Raw genomic sequence first — 16,948 nt, 5'->3', positions numbered from 1 at the left:
GGCGTGCCAGAAGCATGTTGAAAGAGGCGTCAATGTCGACTACCTGAAAACTGGTCTGCCTATCCAAGGGTCCAGTTGCAATGGTTAAGGTGATAAGCCTCGCAACGTTACAACATGTGCCGTCATAAGCGCGTACCCCTTGATAGGTGGGGGACTAAGTCGGCTTCCTTTTGTGAGCATTTTTTAGGGGAATGACGTTGACCGTGAATCCGTCATCCACTAGAACCATAGGCACGTCCTTTCTGAGGCATTGTACGGTGATGTATAGGGCCGGGTTATGGTTGGCTCCGAATGGACGGATATCTTCATCGGAGAAGATGATCGGGTTGTTCAAGTCGGGGACATCCCTTGTCATGTGCGCCACTACCTCTTCAGGAGAGGAGGTAGAGGGAACTGTCAGCTTTCCTAAGGTTTGTTGTAAAGCTTGCCGATGTTCGAAGGATGTAGCAATCAATTGCCAAATTGAGATTTCGGCCCTCGCTTTTTGCAGTTGTTTAAGGATCGAGTTTTCGGGAGCCTTGGGCTGAGTGTCCAGGTCTAGGACAGTCTGGTCATTCATTGTTAGAATGACTGCTGGATTGTTCGGGTTTTGATAGGGGCATCCTGACCGGGTAAGATGACCTATCTCTTTCGCCTGTTTTCCCTTTCCCGGGATCACATAGACATCCTCCACATCATCTCTCCAGACACCATTTATTTCGGGGTCACAAGGGTACCTCGAAGGGGTATTCTTCGGTAGGTAGTTTTTGTGAGGGAGGTTTTTATGAGGGTAATTTTTATGTGGTTGATTATTATGGGGGTAATTTTTGTGCGATTGATTATTGTGGGGGTAATTTTGATGTGGTGCGTGCCAGAAAGGTCGCGGGAGCAATCTGATACGTGCAATTTATATAGACTTTTTAGCCTCTTATTGCACGCATTTCTATGCCTTTTTGTATCGCTTTGTATTGCAAAATACCCCGAATTGGCTACTTTGGTTTGTTTTGTCTTAATTGCAGAAATGGACCAGAAAGTAGTGAAACCGCGCCTTATTCATCCCTTTTAGCATGCATTGTAAGGAGACGGAGTCATTAGAGCAAGAGTCGTACCTTGGAGTGCGTGAAGGAAGGTCATATGAAGCTGCTAAGACGAGTTTGAGGCTAATGCAATGGATTTCCACTCGATCGAGATGCTTTGGAGGTCGATCGAGTGGTTTGGCAGGCTTTAGAGGCCCATCGACTGGTTCTTTTTACTCGATCGAAATGTGCTTTATTGGAGTTACTCGATCGAGAGCCTAAAGTGCTCGATCGAGTACATTTGCTGAAGAAGACCTCGATCGAGTAGTCTGAAAGTACTCGATCGAGGGGTTTGCTATGTTACACGGGCTTTAGTAATCCGTGATAGGTTTATTTTTGTTAAATTACACTTCCCTATATGAGGAAGTCGTAATTAGGTTATTAAACACTCCTGAATACTTCTTTCACTTATGACTTTACTGCTTAAACACTTTTACTGCTTAATCTCATACTTTTGCTCTTGCTTTTGTGGATTGATCTTTATGCCGGATTCTATTAGATTGTAATCATTCATTTCTCCTTAATCTCAATACTTTATTTACTTTAATTTCTTGTTCTCTTGTTGTTATTCTTGCCCTTGTCTAGTTTATACTTATTGTTATCCCTTTATTATGTCTTCCATTAGCATCATCATAGTTATTGTTATTGTTAATCTCAAGAACATGAGTAGCTAATTTCTTTTATGTTAGGACTAGGGGATCCGTGGTAGAATTGTGACGATGTAGTAAATAGACTAGATAATTTACATGTGAGAATCTGTCCCCGTAGCAATATAACTGTAACACCTATTTAGTTGAGTGCACGCGTCTAAACAACATTAATCTGGTTAAGTTTGTTCCTGGATTGGAAGATTGGAATAAACAGGCCTGTTATGAACAGTAGACTACCCTAATGAGGACGGAAGTTAAGTTAGTGGAATTCTAGGGTGGATAGCGGACCGGAAGGACCTTTCCCATGCCCTTCTCACAGTAGATTGTCTAGGCTATTTGCAACTGAGTCGATATACTACCATGGTGAACCGAAATCCTGACATACTCTCTTTTATCTGATCATTCATATCATATTTTCTCACTTTTACTGCTCTTACTTTATTTCTCTTACCCTTAAACCTTTAGTAGTTTAGAAAATAAAATAAAAAACCCCCATTTGTGACCTAGATATACGGACTACAGATAGATACCTTGCCTCCTTGTGGAGATCGGCCCTACTTATCACTAGCTTCTGTTAGTATATTTAGGTATTTATTTTTGGTACAGAAACGACAGTATCACAATCCTTCCTGGTGAGGGTAGTTTTGGGTATTTGGATGACCTTCCCTCTTACGCAATGCTGGTGTTGGAGGATTGAAAATCAATCGGCAATAAACATCGTTCAGTCGAGTAATCCTTTCTGAAAGGCTGGCTATAGCCTCCTCAACTTGTTGGAACATGGAAAGCATGGTTGCGGCGCTGAATACGAATACCCCGTCCGAGACATCTTTCTCCAAGGCATTCACCTCACCATCAATTGGTAAGATGAGGTGTGAGCAGTCTCAAGTTAGCTCATCATTGGAGATAGCATGGATTCCTAAGGGATTTGTCTTGTTATTTTGTTTCGTAGGTGGAGGCAATGGTAATTCCCTTTTTTCGATCATGTCTTGAAGGATGTGCTTGAGGTTGAACCAGGTTTCTTTGGGGTTGGTTTGAGGAGGTTGACCTCATCAATCTTGTTTGTTTGGCCGTAGGGGCGAGATCCGGTGGATGTAGACCCTTGATAGCCTCTACCGGTGATTTTAGCTAGGACACCATTCCGGAGGTCGTCTTCGATGCGGGTTCCAAGGATTTGCAGGTATTGGAATGTCTTGATGTTTTGGTATCTCAGAAGGTTGGCATAAACCGGGCGGATGTTGTTGACAAATTTCTCCACCATAGTTGATTCACTTGGCTTGCTGACCAATTGGGTGCTTACCCTTCTCCAACGGGTTAGGAATTATGTGAACCCTTCCTTATCATTTTGGGTGAGGACCTCGAGAGTACGGGTGTTAGCCTAGATTTTGACATTGTCGGTATATTTTTTAGCAAACTCAACGGCGATCTCGTCCCAGGTAGTAAGGTTCTTTGGTTTGAGGGAGTAGTACCATTGGCGAGGGATCGGCTCCAGGGATAATGGAAAGATCCGGGTGAAGAGTTCCTATTTGACCCCCTTTTTGGCTATGTAGTCCTTGAAGGCCCGGATGTGATTGAGTGGGTCCTCCACTCTCTTGAATTTGGGTACATCGGTGAAGGTAAAGTTGTCGGGTAATTGATCGCCTACGGGTTCTAATCTTCGATTGATTTCGAGGTGGATGTTGTTACCCCGGACTAGGTTTTGTTCTTCCAAGAGTTTGAGCCTTTTCTCTGTTTCAGTCAAAGAAGGAGCATTGTGTTCTCCAGTTTCCTTGTTTTTCAGGGTGTCGATACGGGTCTCGACACGATCCAGGGTGACCTTAAGAGCGGTGAGCAGGCTGGCTAGCTGAGAAGTTGTAACATTTCCGTTGATGTCGTCATTGTTGTTGAACGAAGTTGAAGACGGGGCCATGGTTCTGAGGCAGAAAAACGACTCGCATTACATCTCAATCCGACACGGTCCAATGATTGAATGTAGAAAATGCAAAGGAGGAAAAAAGGATCCGACTCAGCAAGACGAAGTATTCCGTGTGTGGTACCTCAATGCCGAGTCAATTTATAATGTGACGGTGTTGACCGGACTTTGACTTGCATCCAACGTAGCAGCGTGACGCCGTTGGACGAGTCTCGCGGTGAGACGACTCATAAGTAAAGACCCATAAGTACGTTTGCTTCGACTCGATAGACACGAGGCGGCATTGGAATAGTGGACTGAATTTTCGAAAATAGAGGTTTTCAAAAGATTCATTTGTCGCTTTATGGACGACTTCCGAAGAATAGAGAACTCCGAAAGTCGGTTAATTTAAAAGTTTTCTTAAGTTTGTTTTCAAAAGACGGTTTGAGTTTGAGTCTGCTCGGAAAACAATGTACTGTTTCCCGAGATGGTATTCGAAATTAAAATTGTATGTTTTGAAAATCAAGTTTTGAAATTTTCGACAAGGTTTCGGGGACTGTGTATAGTCCTCGGGTCTTTTGAAAATGTCTCGAAAAAGGGGTGTGTTCCTTTCTCAGGTCTTGAAAGAGCCAATATCGGCGCCAGACGGATTAAAATTTGTGTCTTGACGCGGCGATTATAATGGCGTAAAAAGGTGTTTTGAAATGGTTGTAGAAAACCGGGTTTGAAAATCATCATTACGACGGCCTAGAAAGGCGTGCTTTTTTAAAAAAAATATAACGGTCGGCAAAAGACCGAGTTTTGAAATGGCCATTATAACGGCGCAAAAGGGGTGTTTTTGAAAGTTTGAAATGACACGGAAGGACTTGTGATCACATAGCACATAAGCACTCGCAGTTCCATTATATTATGCATAATGCTGACACGGGTTTTGGCTTAAAAGGGCGGGTTACATGCCAAGCGGTCAAACCCCGATTTTCGAGAGGGATACCAATATAAACAAAATGTGTAAGGAGGGCGCCCTAGCCTCGCGCTCGAAGGTGATGAAAGCTCTTGGACGAAACAGAAATGTGTAACGTCAACGGTATGCTTGAATCCATTGGGATTCGAAATGCGGGGATGATAAAACTCACACCGACGGGATGAGCCAATTGGTCGAAAAAGGTTAGGTTGTGGGCCCGGACAAGGAATCCGACTATGACCGTAATATCAATTAATGCATTTCAACCAAGACCTCGTTCGAGTCTCACCATCTAGGGATCACAAAGACACAAGTGTCCTAGTTTTCCCCAGTCGAGTCACCAATCTATGGACATGGCCCACCTACGCGCCCAACCAATCTGTGGACGCATAGCAGTCTTTTGAAAGTCACGCTCGGCGGCGTAAAAGAATGCTTTCGACTGGATCGCTTTAGATCGGTCGGTTTCGTCTCGGCAAGGGTCTCGAAATGATGCAAGAGATGTTCGAAGTCACCACCAAGCATTTGTGGGATGCTTGGAACCTGTTCGAATCCACTTTATACCTAGGTCAATCAAGGCAAAAAGCGGTGTTTGACATAGGTACTAAAGATAAGGAGTCGTTCCACTTTAGCATCCTATCTCTAGAATGACTCTTGTACGCTCTGGATAAGGTCGTCCACAATCCAAAGTTTTTGAGTAAGAGGTGAAGGTACGTGATCCATTTGTCTTAGTAAGGCTTTTTGCAAATATGGTGTAAAATGGGTAAATTCGTCATCTGATCCGTCCTATATTCGGGTTAACCGAATTCGGGATCGTCCTAGATAGATGCTGGAAGGGAACAGGCCCTGCATCAGGCAGCCGATATAGGCGCGAGCCTATTGGCGATGCAAGTGGGTCTGCCCTAGTTTGAAAATGGGAAAATGAGTGGCCTGTTTAGGCGCGGGTCAACAGATGATGGAAGAGCGTCTTCTAACCATTGAAAAGGTTTGTAAAATGGTTTGAAAATAGGGTGTTTGAACCCGTCTTGATTTGAAAAGGCCGTTTGGGCCGCTGTTGTATTGATGTGAAGAACGAGACATGAATAATCGTCATTATTTTGACAATATTCGACGCCGGGCTCGGTTTTGCAAGCTTGACATGGATAGTTTTTAAAATGATTATGAACTAATTGTTTTAAGTTCATTTTTTTGTAATTAGTCAATGTTTATCATCGTACTCGGGTTAAAATCCGACATGGTATGTAAAACCAAGGATGACTTTGTATTATGACTAATACATTGGTTTTGAAAATGTAAAGAATTGAAGACAGGCTTTAAAATGCCTTTTAAAATGTAAAGAAATGAAATAAAAGGTTTTAAAATACCTTTTAAAATGTAATTAACCAAATATTCTCACCGAAATACGGATTAAACATGCACATCAATACCAACACAACAATCCAAAAGTTCCCATAAGGAACATCCAAAGCACAAAAATTTCCATCCTCCTTCAAATATGCAAGATATAAAAGAAAGAACGGTAAAGGAGTAAGAGATTAGAACGAGTTTACCAAGCGGTCTTCTAGCTCCTTTTTGCCTCAATTGGTCAATGCCTATGCCAACGGTTAGCCAAATATATATATACAATGCAATATTTTTGGAATTTTTGATTTTTTTTCGATTTTTAGGCATTTTCTTGAATTTTCTTAAATTTACAAGTATATATGTATATGTACAAATATAAACAATATTCACAAAGTGGATATTTCCCTCCACACACTTGAAATTTACATTGTCCTCGATGAAACAAAGTATAAGGAGAGAATAGGGAAAATTAAACAACATATTTTGGTGGTTTTTGAATTTTTTTCGAAATTAAAGAACATATTTTTGGATTTTTTGAATATTTGAAAATAAATAACATGTTTTTGGTATTTTTAAATGATAAAATTTCCTTTCCACACTTATTTATTTACATATTTCCAATGGAAATAAATGTGTGGAGGAAATTTAGAAATGAAATACATGTTTTTGTTGGTTTTTGATTTTTCAAATTTTTAGTGATCTTTGTTTTTAAATGAGTATGCAATGCATGATCTATTCTATATACAATATTGAAATACGATGCAAGCTAGCCTACATGAATGCATTTCTATATGTGACGATATTTTACAAAATTTAAATCTAATGCAAGCCTAAATGAATGCAACTAAATGAGTTTCTATTCTAAATATATTATAAGTAATCTAAATGCGTACAAAAATTTAAACATGAATGAGATGTTTGGATTTAAGGAGTCATACTTGGATTTGGATTTGATGGGAGCAAAAATAGGCCAAGAATAGGCCTATAGGACTCGTCGTCCTCTTCATCATCTTCTTCTTCCCCGGTGCCGAACCGTCTCCCTAATGAAATCATCGGTGTTCATAGGGGCGGAGGAGTCGCCAAATCCCGCAGTGGTGTCGATGAATACTTCCGTGCCCGCTACCGAGCCACCTCGAACCTCGGGGTTACCAAAAATGGAGAGTGGCAACGACGCCATTTGATGAGTAAGAAATATATTGTATGTGTCGTCGTTTCTTATCACCAACAAAATTTGTAAACCCAATTTAGTAGTATAAATCGGGGTCGAACCACGAGGATGGTGGGGAGTATATTCAATTTAATACGAGTCTAGTTTAGTCGGAAAAATGAAGGGAGTTGATTCAAAACTAAGCATCTAAATATAAACTAAGATAAGCGATTGAAATGAAGTGTAAACGATTAATTTAAGGACTAGGGCTTTTGGATTCATCTAAATGGGATAAGGATAAAAATGGTGATTTAATGGGTTAAGGGTAGACCTGGCAAAACTGGTCAACGGGTCATTTCGGGTCGGGTCAGATCGGGTTTCTCATTGATTTCGAGTTAACTCGGGCCGGGACGGTCATTTCGGGTTTCGGGTCTGTTTCGGGTTTGTTGGTCGGGTCAGTTCCGGGTCAAAAGGGTTGGGTTGTTTTGGGTCGGGTCATTTTCGAATCAATGAATCATAGAGAAATTACCATTTCAAGTCTTTTCGGTTCAATTAGAGTTATATTTTGTCGGGTCATTTTCGGGTTTGGTGGTTTCGGATCGGGTCATTTTCGGGTCAGGCCAGTTTGGGTCAAGAAAGCTCGGGTCATGTTCGGGTCGGGTCGAATCAATTCGGGTTTTCGGTCACATTCGAGTGATGTAGTTCGGGTCACTTTGGGTCTCAGGTCAGCTTTTTTCGGGTCGGGTTGCTTTTGCCAAGTCTAGTTAAGGTAGAGATTAGCCAGGAAAAACAATCAATGTCTTGACCTTCCTAAAGATGACACCTAACTTTCATTAAGCATCAATTCTTCTCCTAAACATATAAAAAGACCCTCTATAAACTTTCATTAATAGGGGAATTAAGCAAATAATGAAGAAAGACATGTGCTTTCACTCAATACAATTCATCAAACACCTTGTGTACATGCATAAGAAGGCTAAACAATTCACCAAAAACCCAAATATTAATCATCCAATCATACCCATTAATCCCATTTAGACTCCCCCTAAACCCTAGGAGGATTTCTACTCACACATATTCAAATGATACATGTAAATAATTGGAGAAAGACAAGCAATCAAAGTAGAAGACATGATATAAATTTCAACAATGATAAAAGACAAACTGAAATGTAAATTATTGATTAAAAAAAGTAAATAAGAAGAGAATTATACCAATTGCTAGGAAAGATTGTTACTTTTATTGAATAAAATAAGAGATTCTTCAATATCTCCAAAATACAACCCAAAGATTCAAATGTAAACAATTGAAACTAAGTAGATCTATAATAATTAAGTAATTAAGGTTTAATGAAGGAAAGATTAATACTTGGTTTATAATAATGCATAAATATTAGAGAGTTCTTCAATCTAGGTTAATAATGTGTCTACAAAGGATTAAGGGAAGGGGTATTTATAGTACCCCTTTTAATTCAACACAAATGAAGGAAAAGAAGCCAAAATATGCGTTCAGGTAGCCTCTGACGGCACACCGGCTGCCGGCCTCCCTGACGGCAGCGTCTTCTTTCAAATATGAGCCAAAAACGACTTAGTGTTCTCTCTCTTTCGGTGGACCCGCTGCCGGCTGCGAGGCGAGAATCCTCCTTCTTGACTTTCTTCAATGAGGGAAGTTTATCTTTGAGTTAACCTACGCTGCCGATACCCCTAGGCGTGTGTGCACTCTTAATTCGGCTTCAAAATCTCATCTAAAATTTGTCTAAGTGTTGAGGTGTTCCCTGCCGGTGGACCAGACGCCTTGGTCCGGCCGACGAGAGAACACTTTCTCAGAATTTCCTTCACATTTGTGGATGGGAGGGATGTCCCTGCCGGTGAGCCGGCTGCCGGCCTGTCGGCAGAGACATCTGCTCAGCTCTTTCCCTTCTCTTCTTCTCAAGCTAGCATGGTCCTAAGCCCGAGCTTGCTCCTTCTTCCATCTTGCCAACTTCTTGGCCTATTCCCTACAAATTTAGACAGGAATTCATAGTTTTCGAATAAATGGAATAAAAGGGCAAAATGCAAGCGAGTTAGGGTCAAAACCGTGCCAATTGGGGTCAAAAAATCATGAAAAGAAAAAGGGGAATTGGAAAAAAAAATCAATCATCAGTGTGGTCCTTTAAATAGGAAACACGCAAATGGCTTCCTAGCGGTAGATGCTTCCAACGTGCTCCTCTTTGAGGAGGTTGGGGTGAAATTAGCTTGCCTCCACCTTCTATTATCTCCTCCTGGACAGAATCAACTGTATCCCGTAGGAAGAGTTTTGGCTTGGGAAGTGTTTCCTCCAAATCTGGGATTGCCCATACTCGTTGCCCACGCTCGGTATAATAATCGACCAGTTTCTCGGCCGCGGTCATTGCAGCGGAGAGGGACTTGGGTCTCTATCGCATGATATCTCGTTAAGCCCACTCCTTTAAACCATCGATGAATTAGAACACACGATCCGTCTCGGTTATATCGGTTATCTCCAGCGTACATGTCGAGTAGGCTTTTACATACTCTCGGATAGAGCCCTTATGCTTCAAGCTTGATAGGCTTTGTCGCACACCTAATCAAAGATATATTTCCCTAGACACAAATGAATGTAGTACAAAGGGGTCGAACACAAGGAGACGGGAATTGGTTATTGAAATGCTATGAATAGAAATCTATCTAGACCGATTCAATTGGTTGTTTGGTTTGGTTTGATAACTTGCAATTAAAATGTTGTAAATTCAATAATATTAAAAGAGTCTTAGGGGAGTCGGGTCACACATGCAAATGTAAATTGATGTTCACGTTAAACTCGGAAATGATAACATTGTTTAATTGTTTAGGTCTTATGACAACCACCTCTCCGCTTATTGTCAATCATAGAACGGGTCATAAGGAGCTCTCGGTATGGCTAGGTTCGGTCTACTAAAACATGCTTTGCCTAATTTATTTTCGTGCCTCTCGACTTATAAAAGTGAATTAACAAATTAATCTAAGATAGTGATCAATTACCAAAGATTAGAAATTATATTAAGCATGTGATAGAAAATATTAATACAACTCCCTACTACTAAGAGATAAAAATTCTCTTAGTTTTCCTTCCAAAAGGCATCTATCTAAATAAGGTAACAAGTAAAAAAAATTCATTACACTATTATCTTTTCAATTAATGTATTCTTATAATTAAACTCTAATCTTTTTAATTAAAATTCATATTTATGATTTTTTCACTGAAATCCATAATTTATTATGCAATCATTTCCATTTACATAAATATTATTTGTCATCAATTACACTCTAAAATTACGCAAACCTGATTCTTATGCAGTCTTTAATATAATATTGTCATCACTTACACCCTAAAATTACGTAAATTTGTTTCTTATATTATCCTTCATCGGTTACACACTAAATATGGTGTATATTTTAAAGGACGTAACAATTTTTATGTTTTTTTAATTAAAAATAAAAAAATATTAGTCTAATTATTCGTAAATCGTCTTTTTAAGTGCGTGGTATACTGTTTTTAGCTCTTATTGTTATACGGTTTATACGCATTTTAATTAGATTTTACATTTTTGCACCACTTAATTGTAATTTAATGTCATAAATTAGTTTCATGCAAAGATATAGCATTATAGAGTTAATTTTTACAGTAAAGTAAAAATGGTTTAAGACAATAATAACTTAACTAAAGTGTCTTTTGATGGTAATAAACTTTCATTTTCTACCTCTTATTAAGACTATATTAGTACATTATAACATTAAAAGTACAATTAATTTATGCAATTAATATAATGAGAATGTCTCTTTATATAACAAAACTAGAAAATACTGTGCTGTATGCATTGCTTCCCTATTCCCTAGACATATGAAAACTACTCACCCATGATGGAAATAAAACAAATGTTTTATGAGTTAATAAACATGATTGTAATGAAAATATAACTAATGAATTTATAGAAATTATGAATAAACAAAATAGAAATAACATATGAATTAGTAAAATGATAAATATGAGAAATGTAATATGGAATGCTAATGTTAAACTAGTGATGTTAACTTGATAATGAAATGTGATAACAAACTAATGTGAAATGCTAATAACTAAAATGTAAATTATAAAACAACGATAATAGAAAATGTAATAACATAACAAACTAGAATAGAAATTACCGAAATATGAAACTTGGAACTTGAATAAGAATTGCATGAATAACAAACACAAGTATCTTGGAATGGAAAGATTGTATTATTAGAACCAAATGCTTAACAAAATGTAGATTGTTTAATTAAGAACCAAATGCTTAATAAAATGTAAACTATTGAAAACTAGAGAGAATTTGTGGTTAAGTCTATAAGAAAGGTACAAGAGAGTGTAAAAAGATATCCCCTAATGACGGATTAAGGCCCCTATTTATAGTAAAATAGGGGCAAAACATAAACAATTATGGACAGGGGAGCCCCGATCGGGGACATGCCACCCCGATCGGGGTTGCAGGAATCCAGGATATTTCTCCTAAATTCTATAAATAGGGGCAAAACGTAAACATTTATGGATAGGGGAGCCCCGATCGGGGTTGCAGGAATTCGGGATATTTCTCTTAAATTCTTAATTAATTGCTAAGAGGAATCCTAAGTGAGCTATTAACTTGTATTTAATCCTCCGGTTAATTGGACAAGAGTATCCTAAGAGCATCCTAATGTGGACTTCATTTTGGGTTTCATTTCTATTTCTTATTTGTGCATCAACCCATATTTCTAATCTCATGCTCGAGATTGTTATTTCTTCTCAATAATGCCCTTCCAAAGTCATGCTTAGTCTTTTTAGCCTCGTAAACTCGTGTGCTTGCTACCTTGACAGGAAAAAGCTACTAAAAGCTTGATTTCCTAAAAAGCACAATGAAAACAAACAAACACAACTAGAACACGGATTTAGCTCAATAAATCACTAACATTAGTGCAAAGGGCATGTAAAATAGAGCTAAATATGGGGTAAAATCATATATAAAATGGACACATCAAACTCCCCAAGCTAAACTCTTGTTTGTCCTCAAGCAAGAAACCATATCCCATCAATTGCAATATCCTAAAACAGGCTAAAAGCATAATGATTCAAAACCCGAAACAACATGGGCATACGAAATAATGCAAAACATGGATGAGATTTACATGACGGCGTAGCATGAATGACTATGTATGAACTTTTCGGCTCTTGCATGATCTTTTTTACTTTGGACTCCCACGATTCACTCGTCACTCATTTAAATGTGAAAGGATATTTGTATGAGTAGTACTCACCTATCCTCGACTCATGAGAGTGTGCCCGCAATCTAATATGGTAAATATTTCAAATCACAAGTAAAAAACAATCAAAATGCAAGCATGTAAAAGAACTAATGGGTAGAAGAAGGCAATTTGTAATGTGTAAGAAAGGGGAACATATGAATTATGGTTATGTGGAGCTAAGTCAAGGTAGCAACAACCAAATGAAAGGATGCTCAATCCCAAAACTAAACCAAAAATTCAAATGCAAACCATAAGAAAATTCTCCAAAAGATGATAATAAAACATGAGAATTTTTCTTAATTCCACTTCTTCTTCTTTTTCTCAATACAATTCATGCTTCTCTTTTTTTTTCATTCTCTTTCATTTTTTTCTTCATCATTTTTTTTTCCATTTCAATTTCTTTTCTCACTTCTTTCTTTCATTAACCAATTCCGGAAAATAGCAAATCCGGCATAACCAAGCTCACAAAGACAAAAAATTAAGCAAATCCCAAATGAGCACCCTAACACCAATGACATAGCTACTAGCTTAACAAGGTAGGTAAAATTATAATGTAGCTAGATGAATCGTGAACCTGTGTAAGGAGGGGCTAAAAATGGGCAAGAAAGTCTATGTGAATGGCTTCAAATGCAAGCATATAATGAAACTAATGCTCATAAAATCTGAAATAAAAATCATACTTGTGCGTTATTTATACAACACACACCATAAGGAGACCTAAACTCACCTAAGTGAGGCCGAAAATGGATGCAGCGGCCTATGATAGGCTCTACCTTACCATATTGTATCTTGCCAAAAGTCAAGATCAAGCCTAATGGTTCAATTTTCATCTTCCACCTACTATGTCAAGACATCCTCATGTAGCAATTATCCCATCAAATAAGAGAGAATCATTTGCATATAAGCTATCATTAGGATAAGTAAGAGGGCATAAGCATAATTTTCGTGACAAAAATAGGCTAATATGGAGCATAAATAGCAAAAAGCAACACAATTCCCAAAAAATTCAGATTTTTCCTAAATGCAAATGCAACCCCCCCCTCCCCCCCCCCCCCCCCAAATGCAAAACACAACATTGTCCCCAATGTGCCAACATGTAATCAAACCAAAATAACCGTAAAAACGGTTCAAAGCACATAAAAAACAAGACAAGAGGTTATATCTAATGGGAAGCGGGAAAGTAAACTAAAATGCAAAAGGAAAGCAAACATATTAGACTAGCTAGCCTCCCACCAAGCTAGTATGTATACGGGGGACTCTTCCAATCATCAACAATTTAAGAAAAAGGGCAAAAAATTGAAACTCTTCCTACCTTTCTTTATTCTACCACTACCACTTCCCGATGCCATCATCTTGGTGACCACTACCACTTGGTTCATCCCTTTGGAGAGGAGTGATATATTCACCAATATTTTGACCACTTTCAAGTTATTCTCCATAGCTACTATATCCTCCATAACCACCATATCCACCATAGCCTCAATTGAAAGCCTCTACCCCATAATCTGAACCACAAAAATACGGACCGGGAGCATAACTACTTCTATTATAGTTACAAGAGGAAGGGAATCCACCTGGGGGATAATTATAGAATGAAGGTGTGGACGCGGGCCCACGGGGGTCGCTCGGGAGTGAAAAACGAGCAAGCTTTTGCATTTGTGGAGTCGCCACCGATTTATTGTGAAAAATTGGAAACCGTTCGAATACCTCGTGCCATATCAAGACACAAAGTGGTGACATGAACACCAAGAACTCGTTACCCTTAGCATTCTATGTCTAGAATGACTCTCGTGGATGCCAATGAACACGAATGTTCACAAAGATCTGGAGTAAGGGGTGGGGGTACGTATTAGGAAGCTCTTTCGATCGAACACCTAATCCCGCCCGCCTCGATAGCGGCCTCTACTAATGATTAGGGAAGTTGTCTATACTTGATATGTTGAAGGTTATATGCATGCAATTCAACAAACATTAGATTAATCCTAACATGTGAGAATTAACTAAGTCGGTAAACACGTAATTTAAGATGCATTAATGTTGAGGTAGAAATTTAATGTCGATTACATGTGAGAGACATACAAAGCAATACAATAATAAAATACAATAAAGATACAATAAAGAAAATTACAATAATTACAACGGGTTAATTGATTTACGTCGAAAATACATTTAAAACGGATAATTTGAGAAAAGCAAGAATAAATGAATTAACGAACAGATTATTAGTGATAATACGAATAATAGTTAATTAAAACGTAATTAATAAACTAGGTCAAGGCAGAAACGGGAGTTCAGAGACAGAACTCAACCCGGAACAGGCGCAGCAGAGCAGCGTCCCTTGGAAGAGGCGCAAAGAAACGCCTGCGTCTGCTTCTGAGTTCGGTCTAATTTGTGAAGCGAAATTGTAAATTGTTAATGTTCGTGGGTGATTTTAATGCTTGATTATTGATAATTGACTCGAATAGAAGTGATTTAACATATTATTTACATGTGATTGAGTCATAAAAACAGCAAAACATGGATAAAATTAATCAAGACAAATTAATTTCTAATTACAAGATTAATGATGAATTGAACAAACTAAGACAAACTAATTAGATTAATTAGATTATTAATGACGAACTAATGATGGTGACGATAAATAACATATGCAAATATACCAACGATGAATTTCAGAGACTCAATATTGATGAATCGAACCTCTAAAAATCCGAATTGATTTTAATGACGAAAACCCGCAAATATGAATTATAAGAGATTTAAGCCGGGAAATTGAAAGATGAATTAATTAAGAATGATTTACATGTCAAAATTATCATACCAAAAACTATCGTGTTAATGAACAATGAACAATTGAAAGCAAAGCAAAACCATCAGACGAACAAAAGACAAAGGAAAAAGAAAGGAAGCAGGAACTGCGGCAGCCTCAAGAAGAGGCGCAGCAGGTGCTGCGTCCCTTCGAAGAGGCGCATCAGTTGCTGCATCCTTTCTCGACGTTTGTCTCCTGATAATCCGTAAAAAGGGTTTAAAATAAGGTTTTATAAATTGGTTTTAAGTGTGTTTTCGACGTAAATCTTACAATGATGATTACAATAATAAAGAACAATATTAAAATAGGGATTTACACCCTCAGACTTACATGTTTGACGAAACGAGATTGACTAAGTTAACGTTTAGTGATGCTCGACTCGAATGTACGACGAAAGTGCCCTCTTAGAGGAAAACGAAAAAAGTTGTTTAAAGTTGATTGATGTGGAGTTGGTCAAATTGGTCGGTCATGCAAAACGAGGCTGGTACTCATAAAGATCTGAGCTTACGTGGTCGAAAGTTCAAGCACGTAGACGCCAAAAAGCAAGAGCGTGGTCTTAGAATGCAAAGGGAGAAGAGAAGGGCGGACACTCGCGTGAGAAATATGTGAGACCGAAGGTCTCTATTTATACTAATCACACGGAGGAATTAGGATTTCGGAGAAACTTTGGAAGTGAATCTCGAAAAGATATGAAAAATACGCAGAAAAGACTTGAGGAAGAGGCGCAGCAGCCTCTGCGTCTCTTGGAAGAGGCGCATCACCTGTTGCGTCCTTTCCCAAGTGGTTTCCTCCTGCAGAAGAAAGATTTCCGCGTTTCTTTTATGGAATTGCGGTTGATCTCAATTTTCTTAATGTTTTATGTAATATTTCCGGGATATAATTTACCAAAGAGATAATAGATAGAAAATATGGAATAGTAATATCCGGAACATTCCAGAATATTCTGACTCGGCATTTTAATCTGTTATTAGAAAATGAAGATGGTTTTTGACCCGGATTCCAAATGTACTCTTATTACTGTCAAAATGACCGTATCAGCGCATAGATGACGACTATGAGGTAGACACAAGTGTTTGAGCTATCACTTGACGATAAACTTACGAACTGTCATAAATCATTCCGTATACTAAACATGCGGCCCAATCATCACCGGGGGGTTTGCGGGAGGTGCAGAAATGAGGTATCTACAGAAGGGTGTTGACCCCTCGGGTTGGATTACACCTTGTCTATCAAAATTATCATATATAGGATGCAATGCAAGTCTTTGATCATCACGAATGACATTAACATTAAGGCTTAGGTCTCTCATCATATCCATCATGTCTATGCTAGAGGTGGAATGACGTGCTTGAGAGGGTTGACCTCTCTCATGCTGCTCAATGGTGGTAGGCGCCTCTCCACGTAGAGGCAAGTGATAAGTAGTGTGTGTAAAGGGGGCACTTCCATGATAGGGCTTGGTATGGACTAAGACTTTTAGTTCATTATTCTCATCCGGTAAACTAATTGAATCTTGTCTACCAATGTTCAAAATCACGTGTGGGTGAATTTCTAAACCAATTCAAGGATAGAAAATATTCATAATCAAGTCCATCCCCCTTTTCCCTTGTAGCATCCAAAGGTCGTATGTCGGTGGTCTCTTGGTTAAAACGACATAAATGATGAGCAATTTTAGTAACCTCCCCACCCACGACAATGGCACTAGTGCCTTGGTGGCACTGTTTGGTCAAATGGACCGCAAAGTGGTAAGGGATATTTATCCCCCAATTTTCATCACCATCGACATTAAGAAAAGCACCCAAAATT

This window comes from Silene latifolia, chromosome 6, assembly GCF_048544455.1.
Source record: "Silene latifolia isolate original U9 population chromosome 6, ASM4854445v1, whole genome shotgun sequence".
Taxonomy (NCBI): Eukaryota; Viridiplantae; Streptophyta; class Magnoliopsida; order Caryophyllales; family Caryophyllaceae; genus Silene; species Silene latifolia.
The sequence above is the reverse complement of the archived record's forward strand: the minus strand, read 5'-3'. Positions refer to the sequence as shown.